The sequence below is a fragment of the Zeugodacus cucurbitae genome, chromosome X (genome assembly GCF_028554725.1).
Source record: "Zeugodacus cucurbitae isolate PBARC_wt_2022May chromosome X, idZeuCucr1.2, whole genome shotgun sequence".
Taxonomy (NCBI): Eukaryota; Metazoa; Arthropoda; class Insecta; order Diptera; family Tephritidae; genus Zeugodacus; species Zeugodacus cucurbitae.
Window position 1 is genome coordinate 6,969,789 of NC_071672.1, and position 7,098 is coordinate 6,976,886.

General features: G+C 39.8%; 1 non-coding gene and 1 pseudogene across 1 annotated transcript; both read right to left on the reverse strand.

The window, feature by feature from the left end:
• Positions 1–4,421: 4,421 nt before the first annotated feature.
• Positions 4,422–4,600, reverse strand: LOC128923212 (5.8S ribosomal RNA; annotated as a pseudogene).
• Positions 4,601–5,108: 508 nt separating this feature from the next.
• Positions 5,109–7,098, reverse strand: LOC128923308 (small subunit ribosomal RNA). The gene has a single exon (XR_008472275.1). It is a non-coding gene; the product is annotated as a small subunit ribosomal RNA (ribosomal RNA).

The following is a 7,098-nucleotide window of genomic DNA, read 5'->3' on the forward strand; positions in this document are numbered from 1 at the left end:
TCGGATTTCGCCTTGAACTTAGGACCGACTAACTCGTGATCAACCACTGTTCACACGAAACCCTTCTCCACTTCAGTCCTCCAAGGTCTCATTCGATTATTTGCTACTACCACCAAGATCTGTACTAATGGCGGCTCCATGCAGGCTTACGCCAAACACTTCTAGGCACACCTTTGTTCCCTCCTACGCACTAAAGTTTCAAAATTTATAATCCAACCGAAATTGTATTATAAATCATGTACTTTAGCGGTAATGTATAGCTATACAACTTAAGCGCCATCCATTTTAAGGGCTAGTTGCTTCGGCAGGTGAGTTGTTACAGGTTAGCGGATTACGACTTCCATGTCCACCGTCCTGCTGTTTTAAGCAACCAACGCCTTTCATGGTATCTGCATGAGTTGTTAATTTGGGCACCGTAACATTACGTTTGGTTCCTCCCACAGCGTCAGTTCTGCTTACCAAAAGTGGCCCACTGGGCACATTATATCATAACCTCAACCTTCATATCAAGAAAGGTGAGGTTCTTACCCATTTAAAGTTTGAGAATAGGTTAAGGTCGTTTCGACCCTAAGGCCTCTAATCATTCGCTTTACCAGATAAGATTATTTTACATAATATTTAAATGCACCAGCTATCATGAGGAAGCAAGGAAGGTTCGACATCGAGAAGCTGCAATCACAACCGACAGCCGAACGATTTTCTACTCGACTTGCACTCCTGCTCTCTGAGAGCACTCATCAGCATCTCGGTATAAGGGAGCTGTGGGACGGCATATCAAACTCCTTACGTACAGCTGCAACCGAAACCATTGGCTTTCGGAAAAGCCAAAAAAACAGCTGGTATGATGAGGATTGTCGTCTCGCAGTGGAGAGAAAACAGACTGCCTACCTCGCAATGTTGCGATCGACCACAACACGAGCGGGATGGGAAAGATACCGAGAGCTGAAGAGGGAAGCGAGACGCATTTGCAGAAAAAGAAAGAAAGAGGCAGAAATGCGTGAGTATGAAGAGCTTGACAAGCTGGCCGACAGGGGTACTGCTCGAAAATTTTACGACAAGATCCGGCGACTAACTGAAGGTTTCAAGACCGGAGCACACTCCTGTAGGACCCCCAGCGGTGATCTAGTGGTTGATGACCAGAGTATACTGTGTTTGTGGAGGGAACACTTCTCCAGCCTGCTGAATGGCAGTGAAAGTACAACACCAGGAGATGGCGAACCCGATTCCCCAATCGACGACGATGGAACAGATGTTCCATTGCCCGACCGTGAAGAAATTAGAATAGCAATTACCCGCTTGAAGAACAACAAGGCGGCGGGGGCCGATGGATTGCCGGCCGAGCTATTCAAATACGGCGGCGAAGAGCTGATAATATGCATGCATCAGCTTCTTTGCGAAATATGGTCGGAAGAAAGCATGCCCGACGATTGGAATCTCAGTGTACTCTGCCCAATCCACAAAAAGGGAGACCCCACAATCTGCGCCAACTATCGTGGGATAAGCCTCCTTAACATCGCTTATAAGGTTCTATCGAGCGTACTGTGTGAAAGACTAAAGCCCACCGTCAACAAACTGATTGGACCTTATCAGTGTGGCTTTAGACCTGGAAAATCAACAACTGACCAGATATTCACCATGCGCCAAATCTTGGAGAAGACCCGTGAAAAAAGGATCGACACACACCATCTATTTGTCGACTTTAAAGCTGCTTTCGACAGCACGAAAAGGAGCTGCCTTTATGCCGCGATGTCTGAATTTGGTATCCCCGCAAAACTAATACGGCTGTGTAAGTTGACGTTGAGCAACACCAAAAGCTCCGTCAGGATCGGGAAGGACCTCTCCGAGCCGTTCGATACCAAACGAGGTTTCAGACAAGGTGACTCGCTATCGTGCGACTTCTTTAACTTGATGCTGGAGAAAATTATAAGAGCTGCAGAGCTAAATAGAGAAGGTACAATCCTCTACAAGAGTGTACAGCTACTGGCGTACGCCGATGATATCGATATCATTGGAAACAACACCCGCGCCGTTAGTTCTGCTTTTTCCCGCCTGGATAAGGAAGCGAAGCGAATGGGTCTGGTGGTGAACGAGGACAAGACGAAATATCTCCTGTCATCAAACAAACAGTCAGCGCATTCGCGTCTTGGCTCCCACGTCACTGTTGACAGTCATAACTTTGAAGTTGTAGATAATTTCGTATACCTAGGAACCAACATTAACACCGATAATAATGTCAGCCTTGAAATCCAACGCAGAATCACTCTTGCCAACAGGTGCTACTATGGACTGAGTAGGCAATTGAAAAGTAAAGTCCTCTCTCGACGAACAAAAACTAAACTCTACAAGTCCCTCATCATTCCCGTCCTACTTTATGGTGCAGAAGCGTGGACGGTGTCAACATCCGATGAGACGGCACTAGGAGTTTTCGAGAGAAAGGTTTTGCGGAAGATTTACGGTCCCTTAAACATTGGCAACGGCGAATACCGCAGAAGATGGAATGATGAGCTGTATGTGTTGTTCGACGACATAGACATAGTCCAGCGAATAAAAAGACAGCGGCTACGCTGGCTGGGTCATGTTGTTCGAATGGATGAAAGTGCCCCAGCTCTGAAAGTTTTCGATGCAGTACCCGCTGGTGGAAGCCGAGGAAGAGGGAGACCTCCACTCCGGTGGAAGGACCAGGTGGAGAAGGACCTGTCTTCACTTGGTATTACCAATTGGCGCCAAACCGCCAAAAGGAGAGATGCGTGGCGCACTGTTGTGGACTCGGCTGTAACCGCGTAAGCGGTTTCTACGCCAGTTAAGAAGAAGAAGCTATCCTGAGGGAAACTTCGGAGGGAACCAGCTACTAGATGGTTCGATTGGTCTTTCGCCCCTATACTCAATTCTGACAATCGATTTGCACGTCAGAACTGTTTCGGTCTTCCATCAGGGTTTCCCCTGACTTCAACCTGATCAAGTATAGTTCACCATCTTTCGGGTCACAGCATATATGCTCAAGTTAGAGGTATAAATAATAATAAATTATCATTATACATAACTATATGGAACGCCCCGGGATTGAATTAATAGTAAAATATTTCACTAAAAATTAATCCCATTATATAAAAGTTAAGTTAATTTCCCCATTAGGTTTAATATAACCCAATGACTTGCACATATGTTAGACTCCTTGGTCCGTGTTTCAAGACGGGTCCCGAAGGTATCTTGAATCTTTCGCATTGTTAATCATACAAATGCATACAATTAATATTAAAATCAATGATAATAATATTATTGTAAAATTCAAAAGAATTTAAGCATTATATATGTAAAATCTATCAACACTTTATCAAATCATCAGTATTTATTCTATGTTAATAAGCTAAAAGCAAATTAATTTGAATAAACTTAACACCAATGATCTTTTGATAAATATTTTATTATGTTAATAGATTACAATGTCCATATATGAAAAAAATGCACACTATTACTTTAATATTATAAATATCACAGTTATAATGATGAATTTTTCATAATGGATATTCAGGTTCATCGGGCTTAACCTCTAAGCAGTTTCACGTACTATTTAACTCTCTATTCAGAGTTCTTTTCAACTTTCCCTCACGGTACTTGTTTACTATCAGTCTCATGGTTATATTTAGTTTTAGATGGAGTTTACCACCCACTTAGTGCTGCACTATCAAGCAACACGACTCTTTGGAAATATCTTTCTAGTAATCATTAACGTTATACGGGCCTGGCACCCTCTATGGGTAAATGGCCTCATTTAAGAAGGACTTAAATCGTTAATTTCTCATACTAGATATTAAGATATTCCATACACTGCTTCTCACATTTGCCATATATACAAAGTGACTTAGTGCTGAACTATTTTCTTTTCGCTCGCCGCTACTAAGAAAATCCTTGTTAGTTTCTTTTCCTCCCCTCATTAATATGCTTAAATTCAGGGGGTAGTCCCATATGAGTTGAGGTTGTATAAAAATATTTATATTTATTTTATATTTTAGCTTTTTGCTATTTTAAAGAAACATACATAATTATTTCTTAACACCAATAATTTTCTTAATAATAAATATTCAATCTTTTCATCCCGTACTACTTCATTATAACAACAATATTATTTTCTTGCTTTTTTACATTTAAGGCAATCCTAGAATAAAATAACATTTTATGCTAGACGTTCCTCTAAATGTATATATTATTTGAAATAATATTGAAATTTTATTGTTTTTGGGAATACTAAGATTCTTATTTATTATAAAATTTCGTTCAAATATGAGGTGTTCAAGAATATATTTTCTATATTTCTTTTTATGCTATAAATATTATGGATTGAAAAATACAATCCAGTAATATACCATGTGCTTAAATTCTTTTAATTGACTAAAAGAATAAGCAACTAATTTAACATAGTCTTACAACCCTCAACCATATGTAGTCCAAGCAGCACTTTAAAATTAATTAAAGTACATAACAGCATGGACTGCAATATGCGTTCAATATGTCGATGTTCATGTGTCCTGCAGTTCACACGATGACGCACAGTTAGCTGCGTTCTTCATCGACCCATGAGCCGAGTGATCCACCGCTTAGAGTGATAATTTTTTGTTTATTTTAATTTAACGTCAAGAGTTTTTAATTTATTGAAATAATAACAACTATATTACATTTCGTTTTCGTATATTATATAAATTATTTTAAAACATCTTTCAATAAATTGTAATTTTCAACCCAAACATTTACAAGTTGCGCATGTCTTAGTCCAACAAAAACAGTAATTCCTTTTTTATTACATTTTATTTAATTTCTATAAATTTTTAAGGAATTACACGTTAATGAGTGCAAATTAACTTATCATTTATATTATTTTTATAAATAATAAGTACAACTATATATGTTTAAAGGTTTGTTGCGTTCAAATACAATGCATGCGATATAATTTTCATTATACTACAATACAAGGAGTAAAAAAAAAAGAAAGAAAAGAAAAACATTCAAATAAATGAATGAAAATAATAATAATTTTTCTTTTTTATTCTTTTTTTTTTGTTTGTTTGTTTGTTTGTTTTTTTGTTTTTTAATAATATTTACGGATAGGAACACAATAATGATCCTTCCGCAGGTTCACCTACGGAAACCTTGTTACGACTTTTACTTCCTCTAAATAATCAAGTTCGGTCAACTTTTGCGAAACAACCGTGAAACACAAGGCGTCACAGTGATCACGTCCGGAGACCTCACTAAATAATTCAATCGGTAGTAGCGACGGGCGGTGTGTACAAAGGGCAGGGACGTAATCAATGCGAGTTAATGACTCACACTTACTGGGAATTCCAAGTTCATGTGAACAGTTTCAGTTCACAATCCCAAGCATGAAAGTGGTTCAGCGGTTTACCCGGACCTCTCGGTCTAGGAAATACACGTTGATACTTTCATTCTAGCGCGCGTGCAGCCCAGGACATCTAAGGGCATCACAGACCTGTTATTGCTCAATCTCGTTACTGCTAGACGCAATTTGTCCATTTAAGAAGCTAGTGTCCTTATAATGGGACAAACCAACAGGTACGGCTCCACTTATATAAACACATTCAAACACTTGCACATTCAAGATGAACTCATGAATGAAGGCTATATAAGCTTCAACACTATAATCCTGAAACCATCTATTTAATATATTTGAGTCTCGTTCGTTATCGGAATTAACCAGACAAATCATTCCACGAACTAAGAACGGCCATGCACCACCACCCATAGATTCGAGAAAGAGCTATCAATCTGTCTTACACGCTTATGTTCGGACCTGGTAAGTTTTCCCGTGTTGAGTCAAATTAAGCCGCAGGCTCCACTCCTGGTGGTGCCCTCCCGTCAATTCCTTTAAGTTTCAGCTTTGCAACCATACTTCCCCCGGAGCCCAAAAGCTTTGGTTTCCCGGGAAGCGACTGAGAGAGCCATAGTAGTAGCTACACCCAATTGCTAGCTGGCATCGTTTATGGTTAGAACTAGGGCGGTATCTGATCGCCTTCGAACCTCTAACTTTCGTTCTTGATTAATGAAAATATCTTTGGCAAATGCTTTCGCTTAAGTTAGTCTTACGACGGTCCAAGAATTTCACCTCTCGCGTCGTAATACTAATGCCCCCAAACTGCTTCTATTAATCATTACCTCTTGATCTAAAAACCAATGAAAGTAGAACAGAGGTCTTATTTCATTATTCCATGCACAAAATATTCAGGCATTTGGAGCCTGCTTTAAGCACTCTAATTTGTTCAAAGTAATTGTACCGGCCCACAACAACACTCGATGAAGAGCACTGAAGCAGGTTTAAATAGGAGGAATATATAAAAAATACATTGTATTAATTACATATAAGAACTCCACCGGTAATACGCTTGCATACATAAGGTAATGTACATACCACAATTATAGCTGTACTACCCGTATGAAGCACAAATTCAACTACGAACGTTTTAACCGCAACAACTTTAATATACGCTATTGGAGCTGGAATTACCGCGGCTGCTGGCACCAGATTTGCCCTCCAATAGGTCCTTGTTAAAGGATTTAAAGTGTACTCATTCCAATTACAGGGCCTCGGATATGAGTCCTGTATTGTTATTTTTCGTCACTACCTCCCCAAACTGGGAGTGGGTAATTTACGCGCCTGCTGCCTTCCTTAGATGTGGTAGCCGTTTCTCAGGCTCCCTCTCCGGAATCGAACCCTGATTCCGCGTTACCCGTTGCAACCATGGTAGTCCTAGATACTACCATCAAAAGTTGATAGGGCAGACATTTGAAAGATCTGTCGTCGGTACGAGACCATACGATCTGCAAGTTATCTAGAGTTCAACCAATATAACGATCTTACGATCGCTTGGGTTTAGCCTAATAAAAGCACACGTTCCAAAAGGTCCGTGTTTATTTTGCATGTATTAGCTCTAGAATTACCACAGTTATCCAAGTAACTGTTAACGATCTATGGAACCATAACTGATATAATGAGCCTTTTGCGGTTTCACTTTTAATTTGTTTGTACTTAGACATGCATGGCTTAATCTTTGAGACAAGCATATAACTACTGGCAGGATCAACCAGAAT